Here is a 10,715-nt window from a genome sequence, read left to right as displayed (position 1 = left end):
TCCCAAACCCCACTCCAGACCAAATCATAGGCACCCACAAACATGGGAAAAAATGTAAAAGCCACGAATGCATGAACTGAGAGAAGTAAATGTCTGGAAAGCAAAGAAAATGCAGAGGGTATGAAAAACTGAAAAACTGATATTACCCGCAAGAATCATCGGGAATTATTTTAGTTTTGTATCTGGGTCCTGTTTCATCTACAGTGGTACAGATTGAGCTTTATAGCTAACTGGAGAGGTAGTGTGCTTATCCCAATGAGCTCAAATGTGAGTTCAAAAGAGAGGAGGGTTTCCTATGAGGGAAGTTTCACGTTGACCGAGCGTTTATTTCATGTAAGTGCCAAGAAGCACATACCCATCATCTTCATTCCTACCAGGATCTACACAAGACTCCAGCAGAAAGCCGAATGCTGCTGCGCTCGTGTGTGTTGATCAGATGACACACGTAGGGCAGACCTCCAGGGAGCTGCTCCAGGCAAATGCTAGCTGTACATTCCTTTGAGTTACCCAAGTGACCGTAATGGAAGGCTGGAAGTTAGCTTCTCTCCCCAACCTCGTTGTTTTGACTGTGCTTAGTGTCCCCCTCTTCCTGCATTTCTTCAACAGATGTCTATCTCCCACATCCTGTGGTCCAGGTACAGTGGAAGGATCTCGGATGTAACAGTGAAGCGGACAGATGTAGGAAAGGGAGAAGAACACGCTCTCAGGGAGCAAGTTGATCAAAATAATCTTCTGTGGCCTGAAGAGTCCCTCAACACTGTTATTCTGGTTCAAAACTAAGTCACCTCAAATCCTTTCTGGAAGCAAAGAGATAAACACAGAAAGTGAGCAATGTGGAAAAATGCTCACCATCTATGGCTGAACTGAAGGAAGGAGGGCACCAAATTGTACATGGTATGGCCTCAGATTTGTTAAAAACTCTCTACCTCGGGACTATGTTCAAGCCCGGACACATTAGCACAGCAAGACTGGTTCCTGATGATTGGAATATATCTGGATCGTTTGAAAGCCGCTGCTGTCTCGAACTAGGCTAGGGTTTGCTGTCCCTGCTTCCCCCACCCACTCCACCCCTGCCACCTTGCTTCCCAGGCCCAGCTGGCCTGCAGATCTGCTCTGGACCTCAGCTGAACTCCATTCTCATTAGTGGCTGCCTATGCCATGCTGGCTGTTAAATATTTTTTTATCTATTATCCCTGTTTATATGCAGAAATCATTTTTTTCTAATACCCAGGCTGACTGCAATTACTTATGCCTCCTAAGACAGATTTTAATTTTTCTCCAGAGTAAAAATGCTTTTGTTCATTCACTCTCCCTTCCTCCCTTGTCCGTCAGGACAGGGCAGCTGAGGAGAAGCCTCGTGAAATAGCTTAGCTGGTGCCCAAACCCTGAGCCGACACAGAGCCTCAAGAGTCAGAACCCCAGGAAGGCCAGTGGAGGGGAAGGTGGCATTGGTTGAGTGTGAAGAGTTCAGCAGGGCCAGACCATGAGGCTCCCCGTGGGGTAGGGTGAGGAGTTTGAAATTCATGAAGGGCAATGGGAATCCAGTGGAAGATTTCAATCCTAGTGCCCAGACTAAACTCAGCGTGAGAAATCATTCTGTATGCTGTGTGGAGATTGGAGGGTGATAAGGGTGGAACTAAGAGATGAATTAGATGTTATTTCCATGACACGGACGAGAGCTGTTGGTGTTTGGGAAAAGGGTGATGTTGAGGGAATGTGGCAGATCGCCTTTCACTGTGTGGCTGCTGTGCCCATCCCCCACTACTACAGGTGCTGAGGCTAATGGCTGCCACATGCGACCCGCAACGGAAGCCCAGGCTGGGAAGCCCAGCCTCTTGGCCAGCGACTCTCTCTTGGGTAGAGGAGGTTGAATGCAAAAGCCCTGCTCCTTTGTTTTGAGGCTGTTCAGAAAATCACAGAATGATCTTCACTTAAGAGCTCTCTGTGGAGATCGGCTGAAGCTAGGCTTCCCCTGCACATCCATACTTACCTCCCTTCCTGATCCTGCCTCCTACTGTCTGTTGCTGTGGAACAAACACCTCTGATCTCTGTGACTTTAAAACAATTTACTACTATGCCTGATGGTTTTAGCAGTGGGCTCAGCCTCCTGTTCTCATTGGGATTCTCTGATGCTCTTACTTTCATATGGTGGGTGGGGCTGAGTTCATCAGACCCATTTGAAGGATTCTCCACTCCCGTGGCCAGCATCTGAACTTCAATGGGCTCTGGTCTGGCAGCTCTTCCCCCATGCCGTGGCTAGCTTGGGGCTTTCTCAAAGCCTGGTGGTCCCAGGGTAGTTGGACTTCTCCTTCTCCTTCTCCTTCTCCTTCTCCTTCTCCTTCTCCTTCTTCTTAAGATTTATTTATTTATTTATTTATTTATTTATTTATTTATTTGGGGGGGAAGGGACAGAGGGAAAGAATCCCAAGCAGACTCCCTGCTGAGCACAGAGCCCAACATGATCATGACCTGGGCAGAAACCAAGAGTGGAATGTTTCACCAACTGAGCCACCCAGGGGTCCCTGTCCTTGGACTTCTTGGCTTCCCTTGGAGCAAGTATTCTAACCCCCTGAGCAGAAGCTACAAAGTGTCTTTTGTCCTGATCACAGAAGACACACTGTGTCACTTCCACCACATTTTACTGGCCAGGAACGACTCATAGGACCAGACCAAGAGGAGGGGGCTATACAGGGGTATGAATGCCTGATGGAGGAAGAGTGGGATCTGCAACTTGGGACAGCAATGTCTGTGTAGATGAGCCCTTTGGACCTGTGGTAAGAATTGTGCAGGGTCTGGGATTTTATTTTTGCAAGCTGACAAATTAGCCTGATTTGTTGCCTGAATGGCAGCAGAAGACACAGACTCTCGAGTTAGAGACATAGGACTTTATTACTCACAGCAAAACACTAGCCGGAGCTCCATGTCGGTTGGCATCGGTTCCGCATGCCCTCTGATTCCCACAGCAGGGATGCCACAGACCCACGATGGGAGTCAGCACTTGCCGTGGGTTGAGTCATAAGACAGGGACACAGAGTGGGTTCTGAGAGGGGTGAATGCAAATCTCTAACTCTAGTTGTTGATTTATTTTTCCTTTGGTTTTGTCAATTGTTTCTTTGAGTACTTTGAAGCAGATATGCTCATGGAAAAGTACCCATTCTATTCCAAGTCTTTGGTTGGTTAACCCCTACTGACTTACATCCTGTGCTCGTTTTCCATGTCAAGATCCTACTGTCTTTTGGCACAAGGTGGTAGCCATGGTTTAAAGCTTAGCATAGCTCTTACTGTGCCCCTGATTGGAAACACCCTTCCTCTGGGAGCCAAGACCTCGAGACCCGTAGAGCCTAGAACTGTGTGGGATGGGACACACAGATTCCCTAAGTGAGTCCCAGGGAGTGGTGGTGAACAAGGCCACTCCTGCTGTCACCCCTTGGTTCTCAAATCCATATATTCTACCAAAAGATAGACTGAAAGGGGACACAATAGCATAAAAAAGCCATTGCTTCAAGGTGTCCACTGCATCCTAAAGATGGTACCCGTGGCGGCCACAGGGACGTACGTCACAAGCCTCCACTCACATGGCATAAATGACCTAGGGATCTGGCTGCTGCAGTCCGAAGTCTACCACCACATCTGCACCAGCCATGCCCGTAGCCTGTGGCTCATGGTAGAGACTCCACATGGTGACAGAAAGCCCCACAACACTAAGCCAACCATAAGTGAAGGAGAAAGTAGCAGTGCTGCAGTCATCATTCTTTAAAGTGTGTACTTGTGCACGTGTTGGACATACTTCCATAGACTACGTCTCGAGATGGAGTGGCTGATTTCTAATCTAATTGCAAGGGTCCAGAAGGAAGAGCATAATCATAAACCCCTAAATAACCATGAATGGGAGGTGTGCTAATTCAAGTGTAATTTGTACAGAATGGAATCTGCCCAGTGGTAGGAATGAAAAACATGAAACATGAAATACCATTTTTGTGTTGATGATGAAAGCTGCACAATGTTACATGTCCATGAAACCAGATTTAATGCTCTTTTTTGAGACTTTCTTAGGTATCCCATTAATACCATAAAATCAGATATGTTCTCAATTAAATTAGGGTTGTGGATTATGTTAAAGTAAAACTATTCTCATTACTTTTTTGGTCTGCTTAAACTCTTCACTTCTGCTATAGACGAGTTAAATTCTCCTACTGTATTTTCTCTTAATAATTCCAGTAGTGTTTTCTTTCCACATTTCATCAACTTCCTCTTTATGAGTACGGTCTCCAGTCTAGCTATCATCAATTTTATTTTAAATTTGATATTTACATTTTTATTCCTAAAATTTCACTGTGTTTTATATACATTTTTAAAACAAATTTCGAATAATTAAAGATTTACAGGAAAGTTGCAGACATAATACAGACTTCACAAATACCCTCCACCCAGTTTCCCCTACTGGAGTATCTTCTAGAACCATGGTGAGTTTGTCAAAACTAAGGCAATAACATTGGTTCGTTGCTATTAAATAAACTCATGACCTCATTTGGATTTCAGTAGCTTTCCCTCTAGCGTCCTCCCAGGATCCCACCGGGACACACCCCTGCACTGAGTCATCCTCTCTCCTGGGCCCTGCCTGTTTGTGATAGGTCCTCATCCTCCCCTAGCTTCCTGTGATCTTGACAGTTTTGAGGTATTTTGCAGAATATTCCTCAGTCTGGGGTTGTCTGAGGTTTTTCTCTTGATTGGACTTGTAAGTGTTGGGGAAGAATACCAGAGTTCGTTAAAAAATGGGTCAATTTATGCTGTTTATTATAGTTTCTCCTGATTCTTCCTTATGGAACTTGTTTCCTCCTGTGTTTACTGATTTATTTTTTTAATTTTTTTATAATAATATTTTTATTATATTATGTTATTCACCATACAGTACATCCCTGGTTTTTGATGTAAAGTTCCATGATTCATTAGTTGCGTATAACACCCAGTGCACCATGCAATACATGCCCTCCTTACTACCCATCACCAGCCTATCCCATTTGAACAGTGATCTATTCTTTTTCCTTGGCAAATTATTTGCCAGCATTCTTTGAGCCTATGATAAAGTGTGTATGAGTTCCCCAGGGTCTGTACTTCCTTCTGTTGAGGGCCTGGGGGTCCCACCGGCCTCAGAGCACTCTAAATAAATACAGACGTCGTTGTGTTTTAGAGCACCCAGGTCATGTGAGTCTGCATATAAATCTGTGATTACAGCTTCTCAGAGACAGGTTTCTGTTTTCCAAACTGGTTTCGTGTAAACCAAAGGAATGATCCTTGAAGTGCCCTAAAGTGTGAGGTGAGGTGAATTCACTTTTGATAGAGCCCTGGGAGGTTTCCATTTTATGGGACAGAATCTCATTAAAGTCCCTACTCTGGATCAGGCCAGGGATACTGACATTCAAGGACCAGATCCCTGTGGTAAATGATGTTGGACAGAAGCTTCTGCATGCCACCTATGTGGATTTCTGCCTGATGGGCTCTCACTTTCCAGTTCCTCACAGGGTTGTTTTAATGGTTTGAACTGCATTTTCAGTCCTTTAAATAGGAGGGTTGGCCTAGACTGGAAACGGAATAGGTTACTATAATTATTCAGTTGTTCACAAATAGCAAGTAATTAACGATACAGTGATTATTCTAGCTTAGAACTGTGTCCAGGTATCTTGTTTTAGCTCAAAAACATATCCAAGTGTCTAACTCACTTGGAAACAGGATGGGACTAAGAACTACTACTCCAGGAAATTCTGAGTCATTTTAGGATCCAGATTAAACACAATGCCATGTGTAGAAAAACATGTGTATAGCTGGGGTGCTCGGACGCAAGAGCACCTGGCTCTGGGGATGCCAACCAGATCAGGTTGGCCACTCACTGCAGCAAAATCCAAAGGCAGAGAGACCAGTGGTGGGGAAGCAAGGAAGGGATTTACTTCAGTGAGGATAACACCAGGAAACCTGCTGACTGGTGTCTCAAAGACTGTCTCCAAAGTGCTGCAAATACTTCCAGGTTTATATAAGGAAAATATGGGGCAAAGGTGGGTGGGTCCAGGCAGGTGGGCTGTGAAGGTCACATGGATCATTGTCTGGGAGACAATCATGGTGGAACTTGCTGGTTGGGGCAGTCCTTATTGCTTGAGGGCATAGTTTCAGTTACAATCGGGAGGCTTTGCCCTCAGGCTCTTCCACCTGAGTCAGGAGACAAGCTGGAAAGAAGAACCCAACTAGAAAGTTTGAAGGGAAAATGGAGGCAGCTGAAGCCCTCTCTCACGTGCAACTTACACAAAGTATTCAAGACGACCTAAGTCTCTGGTTGCCCCAGAGGTCAGGGAGGGGGATGGACCGAAAGTTCAAACTCTAACGACTGGCTCACTGGCACCCAGCTCCCATCCTTAGGTCTAAAAGTCCCCTCATGAATGCAACAAAAGATGCCTTTATTGCCCTCATCAAAGGAAATTCCAAGGTTTTTAGGGGCTCTGTGCCAGAAATGGGAGGAAGACCAAATATGTATCTCTTAGCATAAATCACACTATTTCTCGCGAGCAGAGATACAGTGACACAGTTCAGCAATGTTAGGTACATTCACATTGCTGCGCAAGATACCATGTAACAGTCCCATTTTTCATTTTGCAACATTGAAACTCTGTCCCCATTAAATGCCAACTCCTGGTTCCCCTCCCGCTAGCCTCTAGCAGCTGACATTCTACTTCTGTCTCTTGAATTCGACCCTCTAGGTACCTCAAGTAAGCAGAATCTTAGGTATTTGCCCTTCTGGGACTGGCTGATTTCATTTAGCATAATGTCCTCAGAGTTCTTTGGTGTGGTAGCCTGTGTCAGAGTTTCCTTCTGTTTTAGGGCTGAATCACATGCCATTGCATGGAGAGACCACGTTTTGTCTGTCCATCCATCGATGGACACTGGGTTGTGCCTACCTCTTGGCTATTGATGCTATGAGGAAGCATCTCTTCAAATCCCTGCTTTCAAGTCTTTTGGATACATATGCCCAGAAGTGGAATTGTTGGATCATACAGCAATTTGTCACCTAACCTTTTAAAAATAACAGGGTTTTTTGGGGGCGCCTGGGTGGCTCAATGGTTAAGCATCTGCCTTCAGCTCAGGGCGTGATCCCGGTGTTCTGGGATCGAGCCCCACATCAGGCTCCTCCGCTGGAAGCCTGCTTCTTCCTCTCCCACTCCCCCTGCTTGTGTTCCCTCTCTCGCTGGCTGTCTCTATCTGTCAAATGAATAAATAAAATCTTTTGAAAAAATGGTTTTTTTTTTTTTAGTAAGGATATGTTCTCTATATATTTCAATTTCTGATTAAGAAAGGGTCAACAGAGTAAAAGAAAGAAACTTGGACATATTATTTCATGTAAATATAAATCCCATTATTATATTTTGACATTCTTTTCTTTTCCCAGTCACTATTCCTTCCCTCTTTACTTCTTAACACCTCAGCGGTAAAGAGGAGATGTGAGGAGTCAGGCAGGTGTGAGCGGCATAAATAGGACCCCTCAGAAAGCAGGACTCACTTTCACAGCTGTGAAGAACAGAAAACAACGAAGTAAAAAAAGTGGGTGGAAAATGGAAAGATTTGAGAGGAACCAAAAAAAAAACAAAAAAGAAAGAAAGAAAATGAAAAGAGTACCTCTAAATTGTGGAGGAAATTGTTATGTATGTTCCCATTTACATTTTTAGGTGACTTCTCATATAAAATCTGGAAGAAAAAGTTATGGAAAAGTGCTCATACAAAACACGTCATATAGGCTCTTCCACCAGCACTAGCTGGAAATGCCCATAGAAACAACAGCCTCATTTTCTCTTTTAGGTCAGGAGCATGGAGAGTTTCACTTATGTTTTATACCAGTATAATTTTTTACTCTTTTCTTTTAATTTCCACTTCATTTGCTGGTATTTTCTTTTTAAAATTTTTTTCTTTTTTGTTTACAATTTCTTCCTTCCTTCTTTCCTTCAAGATTTTATTTATTTATTTGACCCGGTGGGGGGTGGGGGTGGAGAGCAAGCACAAGCTGGGGGAGCAGCAGGCAGAGGGAGAGGGAGAAGCAGGCTCCCTGATGAGCAGGGAGCCCGATGTGCACTCAATCCCAGGACCCTGAGATCATAATCTGAGCCACAGGCAGACGCTTAACCGACTGAATCACCCAGGTGCCCTATTTGCTAGTATTTTCACTTGTACTTTCTAGAAAAGAAGTTGCTTGGAGGATTTAGACTGCAGTGGCAATCCTTTAAAAAATTCCGACTGGGGGCACCTGGGTGGCTCAGTTGGTTAAGCATCTGCCTTTGGCTCACATCATGATTGGGGTCAGGATGGAGCCCTGTGTTGGGCTCCCTGCTCAGCGGGAAGTCTATTTCTCCCTCTCCCTCTGCCCGCCACTCTGCCTACTTGCGCTATCTCTCCCTCTCTGTCAAATAAAAAAAAAAAATCCAATTGGAAGACCTATAAACACAGAGAACAAACTGATGTTTGCTAGAGGGAGGGGTCTGGGGGCTGGTCAAAGTGAGTGCAGGGGAGAGGGAGGTACAGGCTTCCAGTAACGGTATAAATAAGTCACATGAGACAGGGAAACTGAAGGGACCCCATGAAAGACTGTTTTCTTTGCTCCTTTTCCTGCTTCTATTCTTTTTAAAAATTTGCTATTTACTTATTTTTAATTTTTTAAGTCATCTCCACACCCAATGTGGAGCTCGAACTCATAGCCCCGAGATCAAGAGTCATGTGCTCTATGGTGTGAGCCAGCCAGGAGCCCCTGCCTGCTTCTGTTCTTGCCAGGACCCACACCCCGCCTTACACATGCCTTATAGAACAGATTATGTATGTCCTTCTTGTAAAGGTCAAGGACTTAATGATTTCTTTGGAGTCTTGAGTCCGCCAGCAGGATAAGTAACATCTAAGGAGTGAGTGGGCGAGATCATCCCGAACATTTCCCAAGACCACTGACTCATTGAGATCCCTAGCTCCAGGGCATACGTGACTTAAGGAGAACACCTAAATACTCGTCTGTGTTACTGGAAGCCTGAGAAGACACACGCACCAGATGGCCATCCTCTATAAAAACCCCAGGCCCCCGGCAAAGACGAGACTCACTGTCCTTTCCTTTCCAAGTCTCCTGGATGCTTTGCTTGTATCTGCTCTCTCTCTGTCTTCAATAAACATTGTTCTCACTTCCTCTCAGCTCGCGTTTGATTTCTGTCCTGCTGGAAGCCAAGGACCCTCTTGGCTGGTCCTGCAGGACCCTCTCTGGGTCCTTGGACGCAGCCAGCCTGCATCAATGGGAAGAAAGGGCGCAGCGTAAAGAATGCAGTGTATGGCTCGTAAGAGCATGTGTGGTGACAGAGAGCAGCTACACGTGTGGGGAGCACAGCATAGTGTATAGAGAAGCTGAATCACTATGTTGCACACCTGAAATTAATGTAACGCTGCATGTCAAGTCTACTGCAATAAAAATAATTTTAAAAAATTCTGATTGGGGAATTAGGGAAGCAGACATGGCATCGGTTTTAGTAACTATTGTGTTCAGAAAATTTGTTTGCGCATTATAAAACTAGTGAAGGAAACGTCAGAATGGAGATTTTAAAAATTCAAGCTAATCAGTTTCTGAGAGTATCAGGGGTGTGGCCAACTCCACAGGACTGCTGGGACCCTGCTTTCTGCAACCCTGCCTGCCTAGGGTGGGGTTTAGGCGGCAGACAGAAGAGGCAGGATTTGAGCACTGATCAAAGTATGTTTATTAGAACTATTGGCACCCCTCTCAGTCCTGGTGAATACTATCTGAATGTCAAAGTCAAGGTTCCTGCAATTTGATCAGACCATGATGGGGAGATCCCAGAACTGCTCATTATGATCCGCTCCCCCAGTCTGCAGTCACACAGATCAAGTGTTCATTACAGAGCAGCGGCACTCAGCACAAGAGCGGGATGGGACTATGGGCTGTGCTCTCAAAAGAAAGGAGTCCGTGCTTAATATCCAACTGGCTGCCCACAGACTGTCTTCCCAAGTCAGCCTTTTGTGTTTAGGTACACCGGAGACTGGCAGTGGTGATGAAGGAGAGTTAGAAGGCAGGCAGGCAGGGACAAGCGTTTCCCGCCCTACGAGGAAACCACCCTTGAAAGGATTTTACATCGCCCTGGAAGGAGGTCTCCACCCTTTCCCACGTGATAGGTAGATGTCAAAAACCTGATTAAGTCACAGGCGCAGGGAGGGTTAATCGGGTTGAAACTGCCCGCCAACCAGCCCATAAAAACCCCTAGACTTAGAAACTCCAGTGGCAGCCCTCTTGGGTTCCCTATCTCTTCAGGAGCTTCGTACTATCACTCAATAAACTTTGCTAAACTTTACTATCACACAATAAACTTTACTTTGCTGCCCACCACTCTTCGTCTGGTCTACGCCTTCATTCTTTGAAGCGGCGTGACCAAGAACCACGGGCGCCGAAGGAAAAGAAATCCTGTAAACAGCAGTTGCATATTTCACATCCTGGTCTTGTGATGCAGGACGAGAAACACGTATTCCAAGGTCAGGGACTAAAAGAAAAGAGTACTGGAAGGACACCAAGGTGGCTCAGTTGGTTAAGCTTCTGCCTTCTGTTTGGGGCGAGATCCTGGGGTCCTCGGATCCAGCCCCACATCCGGGTCCCTGCTCAGTGGGGAGCCTGCTTCTCCCTCTGCCCGTCCCCACCCCCCCCGCCC

Source organism: Ailuropoda melanoleuca, chromosome 18 (genome assembly GCF_002007445.2).
Source record: "Ailuropoda melanoleuca isolate Jingjing chromosome 18, ASM200744v2, whole genome shotgun sequence".
Lineage (NCBI taxonomy): Eukaryota > Metazoa > Chordata > Mammalia > Carnivora > Ursidae > Ailuropoda > Ailuropoda melanoleuca.
Note: the sequence above shows the minus strand (reverse complement) of the source record.